Raw genomic sequence first — 12,732 nt, forward strand, 5'->3', positions numbered from 1 at the left:
CTGGCTCAGCCACCAAACCACACAAAGTGGCTTCTTGGAAGCTGTAATGGATTGAGCAAAGCAGGAAGGGAGGAAGGGGCTAGCGGGAGGCGGGGCGATGTGAGGGACAGGCTCTCTGACTGCGCACTCTCGCACCAGCCCGAAAGGTGGTAGTCAGCAGGCAGGGCTTTGCGACCCCTTCCCGGTCCTTCAACTAGCGCACAGGGCTGAGGCCGCAGCATCACCAGCATCACCGCGCCCCACACTGGTCCCCGCCCGGCGCCGCCAGCGGGGCTGGGAGGAGGGAGCAAGGGGTGGGGACCTGGGCGTCGCGGGAGCTGTGAGGAGGAAAGCGGCACTGCCGGCCGCCGAGGGCGGGGTCGCTGCATCCCTGGGCGGACCTGGGCAGGAGGGCGCAGTCCCTGGCAGGCCTCTCTAGTGCTCCGGCTGCAGCTGTCTGCTTTCCAATTCCTTCGGCTCCGCTGGCTGTGCTGGGCCGGGCTAGTCTGGGTACCAGTGACTGTTGGTAAGCAGGCGTTCTCTAAGCAACAGGATCCCAAGGAAAGAAGCAGCAGTAGCAAGAAAGACTCCTAGGGAGAGAGTTTCTGGACGCCAGCTCTCTACCTTGAGTCAGATTCGGCAGGTGCACCGACCGGATGGGTATGATCCGCCGGGCCAGGTCACAGGTGAGGGTCTTTTTTTCTTGCTCCTTTGGTGTGGCGGGAAGGGATGCTTAAGGGTCTCCCCATGTGCTCGCCGTAACTGCCACACCCACCTGTGTCCATTTTAACACAATTCTGTTTGGCTGCCCTGTATTATGCCACCTGGGTCTCAGAAGAAAAAGCTGGAGGGATGGAATGGGAGGGAGAGCTAGAAAACAAGTCTTTCACCTAAAGCTCCTCCCCTGTAGGCTCCCTACTAGGCTTTGATAACGCGAAAAGAAAAGGCAGGGATATTCCTTCTGTCTACTCCAGTAGAGTTGTTAAATGCGTCTCAGAACCAGGGCCAGCTCATGTTTCTCCAGTAACAAAAAGGATGTTTTGTGTAGTTCGCATCCGCAAAGCTGAGGGCGCAAACCATCTTAGCTGGCTTACCTGTAGAGATCAGAGAAGCGGCACATCCTTTAGCTCAAGGGACGCAGATGAGGGACAAGGCAGCTCAGCCCTTTTCTCAGAGCAGTTTATTTTCTTCAAACCACAAGTACTTTATGGTGAAACTTAGATACGTTTCAGTTCTTTTTCTCTTTGTACGTACTACAACGGACTTTTAGGAAACAAACAAACAAACACATGTTCTCATTTCTTATATTAGAGGTGAAAGATCAAAACAAAATCATCAGCCTTTAATCCCAGCACTTGGGAGGCAGAGGCAGGCAGATCTCTATGGGATCAAGGTCAGCCTGGTCTACATAGTGAGTTCCAGGCCAGCTGGAGCTACAGGGGCCCTGCCTCAAACAAAAAACAAAACAAAACAAAACAAAAAAACACCCTCCCAACTATCCCCCAAAACATTGATGCCAGCTTTTGTGATGTGCTAAAAATATTGCACGCTAGTTTTTCAAATAAAAGTTTTAGCATCTATAGTAAATTGTCTGAAGCCAAGAGCAATTTTCAGGAGAGAGAAACCTGGGGAAGTTGTTTAAAGCTAGTTTCAAACATAGTGAAGACCAAATCAACATAAGGTTTTCACAAACGATTGATTTCAGATACTGAGTATGATGATGTTGGAAGGATCAGCTCTGCTCATAAAACACTGTTAATGTTCTTTTCTAGTCGGTTTCCCTGTACACTGGAGAAAAATAACTTTTTCTTTCAGTTCTGGTAATTTAAAACACACTTTCACCATTTTTGTTTTAACCTCAATCAAATATTTTAATATACTCTGCCAACCAAATCTAATTACTAAATTGCTGGTTTTACAGAAAGGTCTTACAGATATTTTAAAATCTTTTTTTCAAATATTCAAACTAGAATTTGCATACTTACAGTTTAAGTGATATTTCCTTAAAAATATCATTTAATAGTTAGTTTTATCTGATTCCTGTGCGTGGCCTTATCATGATTGTTAGACAAGAATATACACAGCAAAATGCTAGAGAAAATATGACACTTAATATGCCATTTGTTTAGCCAATTGAGTTTTGCTTAAATATTTTTTAATATTTAATTTTTTTCAAACAACTGTAGTGTTTAAAGGGAAGTCCTTTTAGAAATAAAGCTTTATATAGTACTGGTACACAGTGACAAATTTTATGTGTATGTTTGTAATATATTTTTTATTGAATTTTTGTCAATTTTATACATGGGGCTGGGTATACAGTGCTGCTTGTGTTCTGTGGTGCAGAGCTGGGTACCTGATGCTTCTACACAAGAAAGCTGAGTCAGGTTTGAATCTCTGCCAAAAGCATCCGGTGCCTACTTCTTCCCTGAAGGGCCGCAGGTAATCATGGGAACCATCCTGCTGTAATGCTTCTGTGTTTTTGCTACCTGTTGCTCAGGTGATTTGGGCAGCAAAGAAATTTAGAAAGGAATCTGTGTAGTGTATTCACTTTGTTTAAATGTGTTCAGCTCACTTTCTCCATGACAAAGGAAAAAAAATCAATTTTGGCATTTGCATAGATAATGAAAACTTACATTTATCTGATCTGTTTGTATTTTATATGTAAAAGATTATAAAGTGCTAGAAGAATTCATATGGTACTTTCCTAAACTAAGTCATGACTCCTATAAAGGAGGTAGAAAGTTCATTGATGTTAGTGGATCAATCTAGACAACACAATGGTAAAAGTATATGATTTTCCCTAAAACTCTACCTCAGACAATTTGTCCAAATGTTTATAATCTGAACAAGTGACTTACATTCACCAAGTATCAAAGTTGCCTTTGATTGCCCTCTCTGCCTCATGACCCCATTCATTACTGTCCAGCTCTGTACAGATCTAACAGTCTTCTCTCCCTAACACATCTCTATGCCCCCAAAGTTCTTCACTGTATCTCTTCCTTTCTCTTTTCTAACTATACAGTCACCATATTCGTTCATATCAGCATAATTTACTTGAGATCCTACTGCACATTGCACACTGGTCTTTCCACTTCAATAATTTGCTTCTCTGTAATTAGCTGTCCATTCAAAGCAATGTCATGATGTTTCTCATTAGAAATATTCGTTGCTTTATAGCTACATAAAATTAAAAAGAAACACAGAAACATAGAAATTGATTAACAGTAACAACACACTTTTGACATACAGTTTGTTCTATGATTTGTCCCTTCTTTGTAACCTCTATAGTATCCATCTTCCATCTTCCTGTCATATTTTTGTGCTCCTAACACATTGATCTTTTAGTACCTGGAGCAACAGAAGCAATATCAATCCCAAAGGGCCTCTTAAGTGCTTCCCCCTTTGTCTGGATTACGCCCCCACTGTTTGTATGGCTAGTTCCTTCTCAAACTTTGAATCTCAGCTTTCAAAGACCTCTTTCTCTGACAGATCATTGTTGATCACTTTGTAAAAGTGGGTCACCCCCCCTTTAATTTCATCTTCATACTTTGTGTTTTCCTCTATAGTGTTTATTAAACTACACAAATATTTTGCAAAGTTGTACATCAAATGCTTCCAGGGAATGAAAATATCTTTGCTGTTGACCCAGGTCCTAGAAAAGTGCTGGCATAAACAACAGAGGGATTGTATGTATTTTATATATACAATGATATATAAATCTGTGAATTATTTTGCCACAGATCCATCAATCCTGGAAATTTATCCATCTTATCAGTCAATATCCTAATTAATCAAACATTCAGTATGCTTATAATTCTGTCTATGATTTTGAAGAGGAAAAATGAAAATATCCTAAGATATGTTCCCAGTTTTCATCAATGAAGACAATAATGTGCTCAATGATAAGTAGATTATAATGTATTCTTAGCAAGGCAGTGACCACAAATGGATTAAAATATATTTTAAAGAAAAATTGGATGCATGAACTGATATGAATTTACTATCAGTGGTAACTAATCTATTATAATGGCATTATTAGATTTAAGTTTCTATGAATTTCACTGAAATCACTAAGTTTAAAGTGCTTTTTTTTTAAATACATACGGAGAAAAGTGAGCTCAGAGGAAGAAAGTTTGGGGAGATGCTCCTAAGGGTCCATGATCTTAGTTGATATTTATTTTAGGCACTTGGTGAGATTATCCCACAAATCCAAAGCATTCATTAACGAAGGCTCAGAGAGAAGTGGTCCATGAAGACTCTTCGCTGCTATGAGCTGGAGATACAGGCTTCAACTTTGATAGTGGTTAATAATAGTATATATCCTGGAATTTTATCCAGCCCACTTTATATGGCAATAAGCCCTTTATTTTATAATGTCTTTATTAAATAAAGCCCTTTATTTTATAGTAAGCCCTTTATTTTATAATGCCTCTCCATTCCCTTTATTTTTCAAAACTGACTTAAAATCTGTTAAGCAATCAAGGACTGGAGAGGTTGTTTATTGCTTAGAATACTGGCTGCTCTTGCAGAGGACGCAGATTTTTTCCTAGCACCCACATGGTGGCTCACAACACTCTGTAATTTCAGTTCCAGGAGATATGATGCCCTCTTCTGGCATCCACAGGCATGAGTCATGCACATGATGCACATGCAGGCAAAACATTCATATACATAAAATAAAAATAAACATCTTTTAAAAAGTAAGCTAACAAGTAATATTGTTAACATTTTGTTGAGAATTTAGCTTTCAGTTCGGTAACCAATTTTGATTAATGATATTTTTATTGTTGTAATTGGGCTCTTGGTTTGTGTTTTATTTTTCTCTGCTAAAAGTTTTGGTAATGATGTTTCATCTTAAAGTACCAAATTATTTTATGAATTTTTCACCAGATGTTTTGTGATATTTCTATGAAGATGCTTTATTGTAGTTGAGGTAAAAGGTAGGAGCTGAGTTGTGTACTAATTAAAGAAGAGCCTTCATTTTTGATATATCTCCATTTTATAGATGAGTTAATTTATTCTTATATGAGAGTGTCTGATATTTTCAGAACTGGGTATAGTAAGACCACCACTTGTGATGGCAAGGTCCTGATAAAATGGATTTTATATGGTTTTATAAAAACATTCATGAGAGAGCATCAGAAATTGTGTATAGAATACTCTTGTGGAATCTCAGAGGTCAGTTTTGGTGTGTTGCCATCCTACAAAATGGAATTACTTCATGGAGCTTTTATTTACCCTTTCCTCTCTGCATTACTGGAAGGAAATGGCCTTAGGCAACACAGAAAGCCATCAGCTCTTGGCAGCTAAAGGAGGAATGGAATCTGTAGGACTGATACCCTGTTGGGGGAGGACAGATGGCAGTCCATGACAGAGAGGGAAGGAAGAAGGAATGCCCTCAGCAGTGCCAGCCACCAGTCTGACACAGACAAATGTGAACTGGATATATATGTAGAACTGGATTCCTCTATATATTTTAAAACCCACTGGGGAAATTGTGCTTTCCACTTCTTTCTTCTTTCCACTTTCTTTCTTGTGATAAATAGCAATTTATCACAAATAAAGCATGTTGTCATTGCTTGTTTAATAGGTAATATGGTTCTTTGGGATAGTAAAAGCAATGTAACAGAGCCCCAAATACCATATACTGTTGTTAATATATCATTGCTGTTCATTTATGTTTCCCTTCGGTTGTGGCACATATTGATAGTGCAATAATTGATCATGAATTTCCTTAAAATATCTCCTTAGACTTTTTTTAAAGCTCTATAACTCATTTATCAAAACAGAACAAAACTCAAATGCAGCTATGATTGTTCACTTGGAAACACAGAGGGATTAATGCAGAATGCAGTGTCTAGCATACCACTATACCACTCTGCAATAAATGCTATGTTTAATCTCTCTCTCTCTCTCTCTCTCTCTCTCTCTCTCTCTCTCTCTCTCTCTCTCTCTCTCCCTCTCTCCCTCTCTCCCTCTCTTTTGTCTTTTTGAGACAGGGTCTCCCTGTAGCCCCAGCTGGCCTGGAACTCATTATGCAGACCAGGCTGGCCTCAAACTCACAGAGATCCACCAGGCTCTGCTTCCCGAGTGCTGGGATTAAAGGCATGCCCACACCCCAGAACTTAGTTTAATTATTTTCTCCCCCTTTCTTCCTCTGTCCTATGTCTCTTTTTGCAAACATTGGATATATATGCCACTACATACTTCACTTTCAGGTCAAATAATAGAAATAAATGGAAAATTTTAATTTGTAAATGAAGATTAGTAAGATTAGACAAGCACGTTATCTTGTAAATCCAAAAGCATTTCCAAAGATATGTTTAATGAAATTTTGGATATGTCACATGCCATACTAGACTCCATGGGCTATCCAGTAGCTTAAGAGAAAAAGCAAAGCAAAAAATGCAATGATTTCACTGGTTGTAGTCCCTAACCATATTGCTAGTTCGTCACAAATATGTATTTAAAAACCAAAAGTAATTAGTATAAAATATAATCTTTTGAGGGTCAATGCTTTAGAATACCAAAAATGAAATAAATGTAGAAACTCCATTCCATATAGACAAATAAAATAGACAAAAGAACTCTTTATCAAGCTGGAGAGATGGCTCAGAGGTTAAGAGCACTGACTGCTCTTGCAGAGGACCCGGGTTCAAGTCCCAGCACCTACATGGAGGATACGAACCGTCCTTAACTCCAGTTCCAGGGGAATCCGAAGCCCTCTTCTGGCCTCCGTGGCATTACACAACATGGGTGCACTCAATACATGCAGGCAATACACTCATACACATAAAATAAAAATAATAAATAAGATAAAGATTATATTTCATGCTTTGATTTAAATTCCACTAAATAATTATCCTTTTGAGTCCGTTGGATACTCTTTCTCTAGGGCATGTGAAAAGGAGAGTTTATTAATTATATTGTGAGTAGGATGAATAGAATGTTTTGTTGTTCAAAACATTCTATTTATTCTGCTTTTACCTTCTCTGATAGCATAAAATTAACATTTTTAATGTTAATTTTTTAGGAAAATATTGCAGGACCAATTTTTATAAATAATCCTTCCATAGAGAACTTTTTTTTTCACTCAACATGATACATTTTTGAAAGACAGGGGTCTTGCTTTGTAACCCCGGCTGGCCTGAACTGAAGATCCTCCTTTCCTACTTCCACTTGCTGATTGATTGTCAGGAAACAGGCATATGCTGCCAACCCAGTTACAAACTACATAGCTTGATGCCCCATACAAACTCAGCTCGTGGTAATTCAGATAGGGAGAAGGGAAGTGCCCTCCATAGGCATCAGTTGGAATGAAACTCATTGTTATCCCATCAGATCATTTGATAGATCCTCAGAAACAAGCATTTGTGAAATGGCTATGCAGAGTGCCTTTGAAAATTCTTGTTATGTCCCTACTATATTTCAGGATCATTGTAAAAATGTTTATAAAATACTAAAAGAACATGGGACTGGAGAGATGGGTCAGCGGTTAAGAGCACTGGCTCTCCTTGCAGAGAACAGGGTTTATTCCCAGCACCCACATGGTGACTAACAACTGTCCAAAACTCCAGTTCAAAGGGATTTGATGCCCTCTTCTGACTTCTGCAGACATTGCATGCCATCGGTGCATTTACACACATGTAGGCAATACACTCATACATATAAAATAAAAACAGTAAATACATTTTTTAATTCTAAAAGAATGTAAAAATAAATTTTCATTTAAAAAACTTTTTATTCTAGATTTTTGTATTGCTTAACAGGTGGTTTAAGTCAAATATAATTTCTCAATTGCAGTTTCATTCTCTAGAAGTCAGTAATATCTACTTTTAAGGGCTAGGGTACAAAAGAGTTATAAATGTATGCATGTGTATAGAGATATATATTCAGTCATTTTAATTTTCACATGATTCAATAATGTTAGTTACACATCTAGTAACCTAGTATTTTATAATCTGAATATATTGTGATTATATTTTTATTATAAATTATGTTACATATAAAGCTTATCTTCATACTTTTACTTTTAATCAGATTCCAGTGTTTACTGATAAGGGTATGTTCCATAGCTACTTTAAAAAGCAGTAAATCCTTTGCATTTCTAATTTAGGACCAATTGAATTTGAACACTTTTAAACATTCAGTTGCTGAAGTATTCAGGTATAGGTCATTCATTGCTAAATAGTTTAAATGAAGTATCTAAAACCTTACTAGGAAAACATGAAAGGATATTCAAAACCAAAAATTTGTTTAACTGTCCCTTCACATTTTCTTTATGCTTTAGAACCTGCACTATCTTAATTCTGCATTCATGGAGAGCAGTGTGGTGGTGGAGGTGATCTGTCAGATATTCCACTAGTGCATTGTGTAATATCTACTTATTGATATTGCTGTTTGTTGCAGTAGGGCCTTACTATATAGCCCCCAATGGACTCCAGCTCTCCTACTGCCACCTCTTAAGTGCTGGGATTACAGGTGTACACCATCCTCAGCCATAATATCGTGTGTGTGTGTGTGTGTGTGTGTGTGTGTGTGTGTAGGTGTGTAGGTGTTCATAAGAGTGTTGAAGCCAGAGGTAGACTTTGGGTGTCTTCCTCAATCACTCTCCCCTATATTTTATTGAGACAGTTTCACTGAATTTGGAGCTTATTGACTCTACTGGCCTGAATGGTCAATGAGTGCCAGGTATCTGCCCCTCTCTATCCTCCTGTGCACTGGGGTTACAGGTTGGACCATCACACCTGGCTTTCACATGGATACTAGGATTTGAATTTATGTCCTCATGTTTGCACGATAGGTGCTTTACCAAATGAACATTTGCCCAAGCCCCTATAGAAAACACTTTTAAATTATAAAAATTTCAGGGCTGCAGAGATGCCTTGGTGATTAAAAGCACTGACTACTCTTGCAGAGGACCTATGTTTGGTTGCCAGCACCCACATGGCAGCTACTAACCGTCTGTAACTCCAGTTCCAGGGGATCCAACGCCCACTTCTGTCCTCTTTTGGCATTGCCTGACACAGATGTACTTTTAACATGCAGGCAATACATGCATGCACATAAAATAAAAATAAGAAATAAAATATTAAAAATTATAAAAACCTGTGTGATGTGTATGTATGAGTGTGAGTTTGTGTGTGTGTGTGTGTGGCACACGTGGAAGTCAAAGTACAACTTTAGTTCTGTCCGTCCACCATGAGATCCAGGGACTGAACTCAGGTCATCAGGTTTGTACAGCAAGTGCCTTTATTTGATGAGTCATCTCATGGCCCATAATAATTACTTTTAAAGGAATTTTTTTGAAGCATATGTCTGGAAATTTCTTACTTATATATACCAGTCAAACTTACTCCAGTAATTTATTATCAGGAATATGACTCTGAATTTTTAAAGAAACAAAGTTTCTGGGCAGAGCAACAAAATTTTGTCACGGTATCCATTAATCTAATTTTATTGGGACATACTAATAAAAAGCAGAACATCATGGATTTGAAGATGTTCCCTTGAAGTGGCCACAGTCACCATTTCAGATAAGAATACTAAGGTTCAGAAATCATTTCACATTTCCAAAGACTCTGTGATTACTAAACGAGTAACATGGGCATTTTTAAGAGAAAAGATACATGTAAGGGCCTGGGAGACAGCTCAGTTGATGAAGTGCTTGCCTGAATTCAGTCCAGAACTCGCGTTTAAAAGTGAGGCAGGCAGTCCATGCTTTTAATCTCAGCATTGGCAAGGTAGAGACATGAGGATCCTTGGAGCTCACGGACCAGCCAGTATGACCTAATTGGTGAGTTTCAGGCCTATGAGCAACTCTATCTGAAAAAAGAAACAATTCTTCAAAGTTAGACAGCACCTAAGCAATGACACCCAAGGTTGTCCTCAATTCTTCACATTCACATGCACATACACAAAGACACATATATAGGTGCATATGTATGTATATGTACATAAGTTCAACAATATGCTTGCCCTTACACCATACAGAAACACTTCTCACTAAAGTTGACTATAACGGGTTAACTGTGTTTTTTATTTTTTCATTGCAAAGTCCTAAATAATAGTCACAGGCCAATGAGATGCCTCAGCAGGTAAACACTTTGCCACAGAGCCTGAAGACCTGAGTTCCATGCTGAGAACCCATGTAGTATAAGGAAAGAACTGATTCCTGCCTGTTGTCCTCCAGCATCCATACACATGGTGTGGCATATGCCTCTCCCCATCAAGAAGTACATAAATAAATAAGTAAATAAATAAATGTAATTTTTTTAAAAAATTAGTCACATTTCTTTTTAAATTTATTTATTTTTTAAAGTATTTTAAACTTTTTAAACTTTTTATTTACTATTTTAATTTTATGTGTATGCATGTATTGCCTGCATGTAGGTAAGTGCACCCATGTTGTGGAATGCCCATGGAGGTCAGAAGAGGCTGTTGGATCCCTGGGACTGGAGTTACAGACAATTGTTAGCTGCCATGTGAGTGCTGGGATTCAAACCCAGGTCCTCTGCAAGAACAACCAATGTTCTTAGCCACTGAGCCATCTCTCCAGCCCCTGAATTTTATTTTTGAGAATTTCATATGCCCATACCAGACAGTATGATCAAAACTACCACTCATTTCCCTTCTCTAATTGCTCCCGTAGCTCCTCCATCCTTCCAGCTTCATGTCTTTGGGTTTTGTTTGCTTGTTTTGGTGAGCCACTAAGTCCTATTAGTGCTGTCCATATGCACATGGGTGCAAGAAGTCCACTGGAGCATGGCCATATCCTCTGTGAGGAATGATCCCCCCTTCAGCAACTATACTCTGAACAACTCCACAATATGGGGAGGGGCCTAGAGATTATTTACACCATTCATACCCAGATTTTGGCTGATTTGATCTGATATATGTGTTATTCAGGTGATTGTAGTTGCTGTGGGTTCATGATTGCATTAGCCATGTCATATCCAGAAGGCAGCATTTCACAGCTCTCCTCCCCATCATCTAGCTCTTACACTCTTTCCCCCTCCTCTCCCATGATGGTCCCTGCGCTTTAGTGGTGGTGGTGGGGTTCATATAGATGTCCTTCTTAGCGCTGAGTATTCAGTCTCTTAGTCTCAGCATTTTTATCAGTTATGCATCTCTACACTGACTGGTGTCCACTACAAAAAGAGACTTCTCTGACCACAGCTGAGAGCAGCCCAGGTCTAGGGTATAAATGTAAACATTTAGAAGGCATGTTGGTAATATGACCATTTAGCAAGATAACAATAGCAAGTTCTACCCTAGGGTGCATTACCTCCCCAGCCATATGTGTTTGACCAGGATTGACAGGCATGAAATGCACTCTAGTAGAGAAGGCCTAAATCCAATAAGAATATAGTCAGTTGCCCCATATCAGTTGTTTCAGTTTTGCACCAGTGAGCACATGTTGTCTTGGTGGAGGGTATTGCAGCAATGCAGGGTACAGTGCTGGTTAAGACCATTGATGTCTTTTCTCTCCCAGTGCCTGCATGGCATGTCTACTCTATGAAATCCAGCCAGCAGAGAGACAGTTTCCCTGTTGGTTTGAGATTGTTTTCTCTATATTCAACAGCCAAAGTGTGTGGTGTCTTTAGCAATGGGTTTTTACCATGTATTTATGAGGGATAACCAAGGTCAGTGGCAATAGCATGTGTTATTTTGTAGAATTCCTGCACCTCCCTGACCAATAAGTCCTAGGGCGGTTTCCCATGCCTTCTACTGTGATTTTCATTTAGTCTTTTCTTTCATAACCCTTGTCTTTTGAGGGCAACATTGTCCACCCATGCAGCATATGTCCATTTAAAGTCCTTTAAAAATGATCAAGGAGGCTGAGGAGACCCCACCAGATGGACTTGAACCAGTGTCCAGTTTACAAAGAAGAGGGTCAACACAGAGGAATCATTTCTTCCGTGCTTCCAAGTGAAGCCAGCCATGTTCGAGCAGGACCTTTGACTTACCCTCACATAGGTGGAACTGGTAAAAGAAAGTAGCCAGGTGATCCTCCCAAGCCCCTGTGACCCCTGAGGAACAGATCCTCAAACGACCTTAAGAGTAAAAATAAATTGGTTTATCTGGGCCAACTGTATGGCCTTAAACACCCAAAAGGAAAGTATAACCAAAGATTAAAGGGGCAATATAATTTCTCAAGCATCCATATGCATAGGTAAAGGCTACATAACAAGCAACAATGCCAGATAGGAGATACCTTCTTTTGAGTTGTTGGCCAGGGTGGCCAAAGGGACTCCCAGATAGTAACCCAGCACAGAACTTGGAAAATGAACAGCAGATCCCAATCTTATCCAAAGGAATATAGACAACTGATTGCTGCTAGATGAGGAACAGCTGACCCTCCTAAAATAACCTCTAGATAAGCTGACTAGATCCACCAGAAGGGCAAGTAGTGGGGAATGCTTGGGGGTGCCGACAACACAGCAGACAGTAGCAGGGATATCAGAGTATAAGGGCTCTGGAGGGGGGGAGGGAGGCTGCGGGAGGGTGCCATCTGGGAAGTGGGTGTATAGTTGAATAGGATGGTTTGGGTTGTTCTGTGTGATACATACACACACACACACAAATAAAATAAAATCAACAAATTTTTAAAAATGTATTATATTTGAGGAGGAAGCATGGAAATTTACATCATGTTAATTGGTAGAGGTGATAAACATTACCATTGAAATCTACCCGATGACTTCTTAGACATACACAGGTGCCAAGGATCCTACTGCAAACGATTATGAC

General features: G+C 39.5%; 1 protein-coding gene across 1 annotated transcript in view; it reads left to right on the forward strand.

Annotated features, from left to right (window-relative positions):
• The first annotated feature begins 453 nt into the window (after window positions 1-453).
• The window catches only part of Scn9a (sodium voltage-gated channel alpha subunit 9), a 218,082-nt gene continuing 205,803 nt past the window's right edge, over window positions 454-12,732 (forward strand). Inside the window, exon 1 of the mRNA XM_008830879.2 lies at window positions 454-665. The gene's annotated coding sequence lies outside the window, so the exon portion shown is untranslated. The remainder of the gene's footprint in view (window positions 666-12,732) is intronic.

This window comes from Nannospalax galili, unplaced genomic scaffold, assembly GCF_000622305.1.
Source record: "Nannospalax galili isolate Female #2095 unplaced genomic scaffold, S.galili_v1.0 scaffold514, whole genome shotgun sequence".
NCBI classification, from domain to species: Eukaryota; Metazoa; Chordata; class Mammalia; order Rodentia; family Spalacidae; genus Nannospalax; species Nannospalax galili.